This window comes from Salmo salar, chromosome ssa12 (assembly GCF_905237065.1).
Source record: "Salmo salar chromosome ssa12, Ssal_v3.1, whole genome shotgun sequence".
In the NCBI taxonomy this organism is placed as follows: domain Eukaryota; kingdom Metazoa; phylum Chordata; class Actinopteri; order Salmoniformes; family Salmonidae; genus Salmo; species Salmo salar.
The window spans coordinates 53,035,913-53,047,007 of NC_059453.1; positions in this window are offsets into that span (position 1 = coordinate 53,035,913).

Here is an 11,095-nt window from a genome sequence, read left to right on the forward strand (position 1 = left end):
CCTAAATTTAACAATGTTCCATGGGCCTACACACTGAATTTGGTTTTATTTGGACCTATGGTTCATGAGAATACCTTTTTCAAAGATTTTCCTAAATGTCCAAGATGGAGGAGAATCTATCCTAACAGACATTATGAGTTCTTGAGGAAAATGTGTGCAGCATGAGGAAAGACACCTACATACAAAGTTTCCTGCCTCTAGGTGAAACGGGGCAGCAGATATGAAGGTTTAAGTTAGACTTCTTATAACAGCGCCTCCTATAGGCCAATCAGTGCCATTCTTTTTTACCAAGTTACTCTAGTTTCTGTGTGCAAAATTAGAAAACAGTTATCAATCTATGCTTGAGTTATTTGACCATGTCAAGGGGTAAAAAAATGAAGAATAACAAAAGGTTTCACAGCTTCGCTCTGGATCACTAATAAAGGATGAGAAAGCAATGTGACAGCAATGATGAGATCCTGAGCACATTACAGACCCCTCTGTGGATGCCAGAGCAAAGAAACCAATATCCCTGTGTACTGTACATGCACTGTAGAAAATAACAAGAGTTAGGTCAAGGTAGTTATATGAATTAAAAGAACAAAAAAAATCCACCTTTTAAAAAAAGAGTACTATACAATTGAAAAGAAACTGTACGATTTTAGAGGTAAATATTTGTAGCTTTATATATATATAATTCTGTCTTTTGGGATATGGAAGGGATCATGTAAAATAACAGAGACGAGAGGATGGTTGAAGTCAATATATTCTGCCTGCTTTAAATTTTACAGCAGAGAACATCTTAAACAGATTAAAAAGATGCATGTTAAGGATAAAAAAATACATTTAAGTTACGGGAAAGGAATAAAGTTCAGAGCTCTGGCTGTAAACTGAAAATATGAACATTTGCATGTTTTACATTTTTATTGTAACCTATAACCCTTAATGTTTACCTCGATCCCAAACCCCTACGTTTGAGGACGCTGCTACTATCTAAATAAACACAAATACCTATTTTCTATCATCTGTCTTTCAGCTCTAATTCTTTACTTAACTTCAACAGTTGCATTGATGTGGGTGTTGATTTACAGTTACCCTAATGGAATTAGCTAAACAAATGAATAAAAAAGCTACTGTATTTAACACTTATGGTTTATCATAATGATCGTACACAAAAACATGAGAACGAGTAAAACATGAAATAAGTATAAATACAATCTTGGAGCCAGGTGATAATAGAGAGCAGTGATAATACTGTAGCCATTCTCTACATACAACATCCTGTAAGAGGCTCAAAGGGTGTGGTGCAGACAAAGGACATTTTACGATCAGTAGCTACAGTGCCGTGAAAAAGTATTTTCCCCTTTCAAATTTTCTCTACTTTTGCATATTTTTGATACAGAATGTTATCGGATCTTCAACAAAAACCTCATAGTAGATAAAGGAAACCTGAGTGAACAAATACCACAACAATTATATAATTATTAAATTTATTTCAGAAACAAAGTTATGTAGCACCCAATACCCCTGTGGGAAAAAATAATTGCCCCCTTTCACTCAATAACTGGTTGTGCCACCTTAAGCTGCAATGACTCCAACCAAACACTTCCTGTAATTGTTGATCAGTCTCTCACGTTGCTGTGGAGGATTGTTGTCCCACTCTTCCATGCTGAACTGCTTTAACACAGTGACATTTGTGGGTTTTCAAGCATGAACTGCTCGTTTCAAGTCCTGCCACAACATCTCAATTGGAATTAGTTCTGGACTTTGACTAGGCCATTCCAAAACTTCACATTTGTTGCTTTTTAGCCATTTTCACTTGATTGTGTGTTTTGGATCATTGTCTTGCTGCATGACCCAGCTGTGCTTTAGCTTCAGCTTACAGACAGATGGCCTGACATTTTCCTGTAGAGTTCTTTGATACAGAGCAGAATTCATGGTTCCTTCTATTAAGGCAAGTCGTCCAGGTACTGAGGTAGAATAGCATTCCCAAGCCATCACACTACCACCACCATGCTTGACCGTTGTTATCAAGTCCAAACACTGTGGAATGTAGTGTTTGGTTTTCGCCAGGTATAATGGGACCCATGTCATCCAAAAAGTTATACTTAAACTCATCTGTCCATAGAACATTCTTCCAAGAGTCTTGATGATCATCCAGGTACTTCCAGGTGCTATTTGGCAAACTTGAGTCAACATTTTGGACGAGATGGGTCCCATTATGTCTGATGAAAACCAAGGAAGCGTTTGGTTGCAGGCATTGCAGTTTAAGGTGGTACAACCAGTTATTGAGTGTAACGGGGCAATTTTTTTTCACACAGGGAATTGGGTGTTGCATAACTTTGTTCATTAAATATTTTTTTTTTTTTGTAAACTCAGGTTTCCTTTATCTAATATTAGGTTTTGGTTGAAGATCTGATAACATTCAGAATCAACAATATGCAAAAATAGAGAAAATCAGAAAGGGGGAAAATACTTTTTCACGGCACTGTAGAGAAAGTCATAGTTGTGGTTTCATAACTACATCAGTAGGCTGTCCTGCTGGGCTGAGGTTGCTGGTGTGTCGGGGATTGAGCTGTATACGTGGTACATATCAGACTAGATAAAAGAAACAGGCAGTTTCACTTTAGACCTTTGAAAATACACATTGTACATACTGTATTATTGATTTAAGATGATTTAGACATGAAGCGTGAAAAAATGCTAAAGTTTGTATCATTTATTTGCATTGGATTTGTACTACAAATTGTAAAAAGTTAGCATTTGGAAACAGTAGCCAGGTAAATAAAGCAAAGCATGGATTGTTGTCATACCTTGTCAAAAGGATGCTTACAGGACAAGGAAACCAATGTGTAAATGTGTAATTATGTTGAACTATCCCTCTAACTGAAGTTCCTACAATGCATTTGATGTGATATAAATACACTTTTTATTTTAAAGAAAACTATGATTTTGTCATCTCTTAAGAAAGCAGCTTGGGCAGCAACATCTGGGGCCTGCTTGGAGACTGAGAATAAAACCAGTTTGGTCCCAGGTGGACAGCAATTTGAAATCAACATCTACAGCCTACTTATTGCCCTAGCGGGAAAATTGGGGACTTGGGTCCCAGGTGTTTACCCAAATGGGTTACATCTGGGTAACCCATTTGGGTAAACACCTGGGACCCATGCAAGTAAATCCTCAATTTGCCCGCTAGGACAACTTATGAAGCCCAACATGGCAACCACATGTGGGGCCAACGTGGATACTGAGGACAAAACTTAGTGGGCCCACTGTTGGGTTTCTCTAATGGGGCCCGTGGAACAGCCCTTCATTAACCGATATGGGTCCCACATGGAAATGTTGACTGAGAAGGTGGAGTGAAATGGATTTTTGTCCGTTATTCTGCTAATTTTTATCACCGATAAAACATTTGATCTCAAACAGTTTTCTGTTCCCAAAACGAAAATCTGTTACGAACAGAGTGGACTAAGTTTTGCAGACTATCCTTTGGCAAAGGCGTTGTTTAGAAGGAGTGCAAGGGCAAATTGAGTTATTGCACACGTGCACTTTACAGAGTAGGTGTTCCCTAACAGAAATATGCAAATACATGCTAAAACTCGCCAATAGGATCTCGCTAGTTCATGCTTGGCTCTGCCCACCTCATTGCTTGCTCTGCCCAACTATGATCCACTAGGATGATTTTGCTCCCATTGGAAACGACAGGCTGTGGTCTATCTTGGTTTAGTTATACAAATCTTGGCCTACATCTCCCAGAAAAGGATGTCAAGGGGACATTTTAGATCTAAGAAATATAAAATAAATAGTTAACTTAAAAAATAAGGAAAATATTATCTTGGTAATGTCTTTGATTACCCTAAACATTGTCAAGTTGATAGGTCATTGTGGAGTGAATTTGCAAAGTATTTAAAAGGAAAAATTGGATTCCCTGATTTATCAATAACTCAGCCATCTCTGAACCAATCACTTAGCTTAGCTAAATTAAGAGATGTACCATGGGCCTACATACCGAATTAGGTGTTATTTAGACCCTTCCTGAGAATACGTTTTTCAAAGGTTTGAAAAGATTTCCAAGATGGAGGAAAATCTACCCTGTCCTTGAGGCGAATATGTTCGGCACGCGGACAGACACCTACATACAAAGTTTCAAGTATCTAGGTCAGGGGCATTAAACAAATGTTTCCCCGGGGCTGCATTCGGTCATAAACGAGGTCCGGAGGACAGCGATGACAATTATTTATATTTCCTCGCCATGAAAAATGTCCCTAAATAGTCCTCTATCCATCGTTTAAAAAAATGTTTAAGCTCCCTGACTGTCTAGCTTTCATTTCGGTGATTATAAGCAATCTAGACAGTCAAGGAACTGTATGAATGTAGGTCTATTACTGTTTCTAAAGTTTAGATTTGATTTTAGTCATTTTAAAGTACAATGAAATCAAAAGTATTCAGACCCCTTTACTTTTTCCACATTTTGTTACGTTACAGCCTTATTCTAAAATTGAATTTAAAAATAATTCCCTCACCAATCTACACACAATACCCCATAATGACAAAGGGAAAACAGGTTTATAGAATACTTTCCGAATGCACTGTATATTGAGTTTGTTTTTCCCCACTCAAACCAGCCGTATGTTTGACACTCCTGCTCTAGGTCAAATGAGGCGGTGGAAATGAGGGTTTAAGTGAGTGTTCTTATAACAGCTCCACCTATAGACCAATCGGTGCCATTCTTTTTAACCAATTACTCATGGCCTCTCGTTTCTGTGTGACAAATTAGAAAAAGAGTTACCAATCTGTGTCACGTCCTGACCCTAGTAGGATGTCATTTTCTATAGTAGAGTAGGGCAGGGCGTGACAGGGGGTGTTTTGGGTTGTTCTATGTTTTCTATTTCTATATTTAAGTTCTAGTTTGTCTATTTCTATGTTGGGATTGTTTGGGGTTGATCTCTAATTGGAGGCAGCTGATCCTCATTGCCTCTGATTAGAGATCGTATTTAAGTAGGGGTTTTTCCTCTTCCTGTTTGTGGGTGATTATATTTTGTGAGTGTGTTTGTTCATCCTGTGTCACGGTTTGTTGAGTTGGCATTAAGTTTACTTTGTTACTTGCATTTAGTTTCACGATCAAATAAATATGTGGAACGAAACAGATGCTGCATTTTGGTCCGCTTCTTATAACAGCCGTGACACTATGCTTGAGTTATTTGACCACGATGATACTGACCTTGCGCTTTGATTTGGAAGGTATCTAGAAATAAAAAAAGGGTCACTATGCAAATGAGCCATTCTAAGAAAATCTTGAGACACATTTTTTCAAAACCAGTATCGATTAGCATGAGTCACAGTTCTATAGTAACATAATGTTAGTAACTATTTACACAAGTTCATGACATTATTACTTCGGATCAGACATCTTATTGAGCTCACGTTATTTAGTAGCAATGGCAATAACCCTCTGGGCAAAAAATTACATATTCATATCAAATTAGAATGGACTGATAAAATGAGACATCAACTTACCACAGCTATAGCTGTAGACTATTACAAGAACTTGGAATGGAGGAATAACTCTCAGACAAGGAGGATGACCAAAAACAGATGACCAGCCATATCAGGGGTGAACAACACCATTTTCACAGATCCTCCGACTCTCACAAACTACTAGGAGTATGGTGTCTGTGACTGAGAGAACGGTTTGAATAGAGAGGTAGATGAGACACTTCCTCGCAGGAAAACCACAAACAAAGTCCATTAACTATCAAGTAGTGTCTCACATCATGAGGTTGGGGGAAGGTCAATCAGTCAATGTTCTGTAGTTATATTTTGCTCCTAAAATATAAAATGAACCTAAAAGCATTAGCTTCACTGTCAAAGTAAATGCATATGTTTTATTTGAGGCCTTTTTGACTGTGACAACTCTGATAAACGAAGTAAGGTTCATGTACAGCATTGGCAACACCCACAAGTTAATATTCTGGCTGTGACTCCATGTCTGGCTCTGAAACTCAACAACACTACATTTCTGTTGACATCTTGAGGTGCTTACAGTAATTGTCAGAAGCATTCATATGTTTCTCATGTTGGTATTTTTAGAGGGTGTATTTAGTTTGGGTTTTCATATCTGAAATAGTCTGGTAAAGATGTTAAATGTTAATTAAATGTAACCATAGCGTCAGTTGAAGGTATCTGAGGTTTCTGAGGTTTGGTTCAACTTCAACAGTTGGTTTTATGTGTAAGGTGGATGTTGGTGTTGTTTTACAGTTTGTTTAACTGACACCTAATGGAATTAGCTAAACAGATTAATAAAAAGCCAATATACTTATTAAGCCACCTCAGTTTATCAGAATAAAAACATGAGAAATAGAGATACCAAAAATACAATCACAGAGACTGACGTAAGAGATAGGTAGGTGTTTAACAGAAAGTCTTATTGTCTGACCATTAAACTCAAGACATGCTCTATATACAGCATCCTGTGAGAGACGAGCATTTAACTTGTTGAGCGGAACAGACATATAACATTATATGAGAGGGGTATTCTGGGATCTGTAGCTAGAGAAAGTGACAGTTGTGGTTTCACTATGAGTTTGCTGGTCTGTCGGGGATTGAGCTGTAAATGTGGTGCATATCAGACTACAAGACAGAAACAGACAGTTTGACAGTTTGGCATATAAATGATATGGTAAGAATAATTTAAAGAAGTGCAGAACACAATCACATGGGTGATGGTGAATAAGACAAACTATGGCTATCATTTTTATTTGTGCTGTACTTTTTGAGATGCCTGCGTATCCACTCCAACAGTGGGCATTAATGTGGATGGTACAGAAATGATCAGACTGTAGCTTCCTGAATCCACCTGGAAGAGAGAGAGAAAAATAGATCTTAGTTATCCTGTCTGTCTGTCTAGAACAGCAGTCAACCAACTGTTGGTTTGACACTTTGAATGTTCAAGGGTCGTTCTTGAATTGTGGTGGCATTTGGGCATTAATACATTTTTGTAGATTTTTTATTAATTTAAATGTATTTAGGTACATCTTCCCATTATAAATCAACTGATATGGCAGATTAATGACTTTAAATCATGGTAACATTGTGCCACCAGTAGAGTAACACAAATGACAATGTTTTGGTCGTTTTAGGTAATTACCCTTTCAAAATAATTGACTAAATCGTTATGATTAATCGTTTTGCTCACAATTAAATTGAGTTACACCAATGGCACTTCGTATTTAGACACACCAAATGATCAATGGAATCCTCAAGTGTACGGCATACTAAAACGGATGGATTCTTTTAGAATGTTCTTTAATGGCCTCCTGAGTGGAGCAGCGGTCTAAGGCACCACATCACTGTGTTGCGGCGTCACTACAGCCTGGGGTTCGACCAGCTGTGACCGGGCAGTCCCATAGGGCGGCGCACAATTGGCTCAGCGTTGTCCGGGATTGGCTGGGGGAGTTTGGCTGGGGGGGCTTTACTTGGCTCATCACTCTCTAGCGACTCCTTGTGGTGGGCCGGGCACCTGCAGGCTGACTCTGTTCGTCAGTTGAGTGGTGTTTCCTCTGACACATTGGTGCAACTGGATTCCAGTTTAAGCAAGCGGGTGTTAAGAATAAAGAAAATCAATTATGGGTCAACATCTATATATATTGCTCCCAGCAGTGATCAAAGCTCAGAACGCTTATATTTTTGTGAAAATCTTTTTTACTTAAAGTATTTGTGTGTTTACAATATTTTTTTACTTGAGTCTGATAAATATCTGAAGAAAAAGATAATCTGATAATACCTGTGGAATATAAAAATACTTGCTTAATTTACACTACCTTTTAAAAGTTTGTGGTCAAGTAGAAATGTCCTTGTTTTTGAAAGAAATGCACATTTTTAATCTATTAAAGTAACATGAAATTGATCAGAAATACTGTGTTGACGTTGTTAATGTTGTAAATGATATTTGTAGCTGGAAACGGCTGATTCTTTATGGAATATCTACTGAGGCCATTATCAGCAACCATCACTCCTTTGTTCCAGTAGCACATTGTGTTAGCTAATCCAAGATAATCATTTAAAAGGGTAATTGAACATTAGATAAACCTTTTGCAATTATGTTACCACAGCTAAAAACTGTGGAGCTGATTAAAGAAGCAATAAAACTGTCCTTCTTTAGACTAGTTGAGAATCTGGAGTATCAGTATTTGTGGGTTCGATTACAGGCTCATAATGGTCAGTCCACTCTTGTTCTGAGAAATGAAGGCTATTCCATGCGAGAAATTGCCAAGAAACTGAAGATCTCATACAACGCTGTGTTCAACTCCCTTCACAGAACAGCGCAAACTGGCTCTAATCAGAACAGAAAGAGGAGTGGGAGGCCCCGGGGCACAACTGAGCAGGAGGACAAGTACATTAGAGTGTTTAGTTTGAGAAACAGACACCTCACAAGTCCTCAACTCGCAGCTTCATTAAATAGTACCCGCAAATCACCAGTCTCAACGTCAACAGTGAAGAGGCAACTCTGGGATGCTGACCTTCTAGGCAGAGTTCCTCTGTCCAGTGTCTGTGTTCTTTTGCCCATCTTAATCTTTTCTTTTTATTGGCCAGTCTGAGATATGGCTTTTTCTTTGCAACTCTGCCTAGAAGGCCAGCATCCCAGAGTTGCCTCTTCACTGTTGACGTTGAGACTGGTGATTTGCTGGTACTATTTAATGAAGCTGACAGTTGAGGAATTGCTGCCAGAGAGACTAGGCGATCACAAAATGTTTCCCCAACTCCCAGTGACCTCTGCTACCAGGCCACCAATTGGTTGCTAGGGGAGCAGGACACCTGACAGTCCTTCTGCCTGCTCAGGTCAGAGCCTCCTCAGTCTCTCTCCAAGTAGACAAGAGTGATGGAGTGTGTGGACAGAAGTGAGTGATGTTGTTATTGAACGTTGTGCATTTACTGTTGGTTGTTACTATTGCTAGTGGTTAATAGTAGTTGATGCTGTGTATTATACAGTCCTTTGCTTTTGTCACTATCTCCTTATACAGTTAATATTATTATTGCTCATGTGCTGTTTCTCATTTATTCTCAAACTATGTTTATTAGTATATTTATTCATATTATTCTCTGTCCAGAACCACATCCATCTCATATGTCCTCTGGAAATAAAGTTATTTAGTGTGAGTAACGCTGTGCGGTTGCCGTAATCCTCTGACTGGGAAAGGTGGGTTTTTCATGCTCAGTAGTTTACCACGTGTATCAAGAATGATCCACCACCCAAAGGACATCCAGCCTAGGCATTAAATAGTACCCGCAAATCACCAGTCTCAACGTCAACAGTAAAGAGGCGACTCTGGGATGACACTACTGTGGGAAGCATTGGAGTCAACATGGGCCAGCATCCCTGTGGAAAGCTTTCGACACCTTGTGGAGTCCATGCCCCAACGAATTGAGGCTGCTCTGAGGGAAAAAGGGGATGCAACTCAATATTAGGAATGTTTTGTACACTGTGTGATGATACTCTTATTCATAACAATAAAACAGGTAGCTAAATATAATGTGCCTTTAATGAGAAGAGTTCAAATCTAGGCCTATTTATTTCATCTTTGGATTCTAAAATAGTTTGAAATCGGCATCTATTTCCTATTGTTAATTTCATTTCCATGATCATTGCAGAATAAATTCCTCACATTTACTGACTGTGATGGTTTCATACTTGCGAAATAGCTTATAGGCCCTCTAGAGCAGGGCTGCTCAACCCTCTTCCTGGAGATCTACCATCCTGTGGGTTTTCAGTCCAACCCTAATTTAACACACCTGATTCTACTAATTAGCTACTCAACAAGACCTTAACTAGCTGAATCAGATATGCAAAATTAGGGTTGGACTGGAAACCTACAGGACAGTAGATCTCCAGGAAGAGGGTTGGGCAGCCCTGCTCTACAGGATCAATGTTTACAGGTCCAAAACAGCAAATGTCACTACAAAAGAAAACATTTTGCCACCTCCAAAGACTCAGCTGGTTTAAGAAAGAAATTCACTCATCATTGTCCAAGACCAAGTCAAGACTGAGTGAAAATAGATCCCAGACCGAGACACTCAACATGGGGTATCGAGACCGAACTCGAGTCTAAGAAAAGGAAATGAAAAACATGGTGGGGATATTATTCTTGAGAACAAACATTCAAACATTTTTATCGATTGGCATCAGTCAAAGTGCACAAGTAACATCATGTTAGTAACTACCCACTGGGCAAAAACTGGTTGAATCAACTTTGTTTCCACATCATTTCAACCAAAAAATGCAATGTGATTACGTTGAATCAATTATAGAAAACCTAAATCCAATACAATTGGTGAAAGACCATGTGTTCTTAATGTTTTGTATACTGAGTGTACAATATTCACATGAAATATGATCAAATTGATCAAATTAGACCCTCAATACCAACGATATAGCTGTATACAGTGTATATATAGTAGTGCAAGAGTTGGATCAGAGGAATAACTCACAGCAAAGGAGGATGATCAAAAACAGATGACGAGCCAGATCAGGGGTGAATAACGCAATGTTTCAGAGAAACAGACGATCACAAACTACATAATAAGTACCGTGTCTGTGACTGAGAGAATGCTTTTAATAGAGAGGAAGACGAGGAGCCTGCTCACAGGAAAACCACAAAGAAAGTCCATCAACTGGTGTGATTAGATGTAAATGTCTCCTGCTCCTAACATGAGCCAAAACCATTTGCTTATCTGTCAGAGGAAATAACAATATTTTATTCAGGCTTTCTTTTTAACTATACTGCACAATAAAAAGCAGGTTTCATGTACAAATGCAGTATATATTGCCAACATCCAAAAGCAAGAAATAAGAAACAGTCTTGCTGTGGCTCCATATGACTCTCCACATTGTGCATTAGAGGCAATATTTTTCCTATCTACTGTAGTTACTAGCTTAATAAGATAATAGAGGTGCAGATACATAAGCAGTAAACAACGACACTGAACATTTCCATGGAAATATAGCATGACAAGTGGGGTTTCATTACTCATGACATGCTTGTTGTAATGGTCAGAAGCATGAATACATATCTCATATTGGTGTTTTTGGAGGGTGAATTTAGTTGAGTTTTTTTTATAT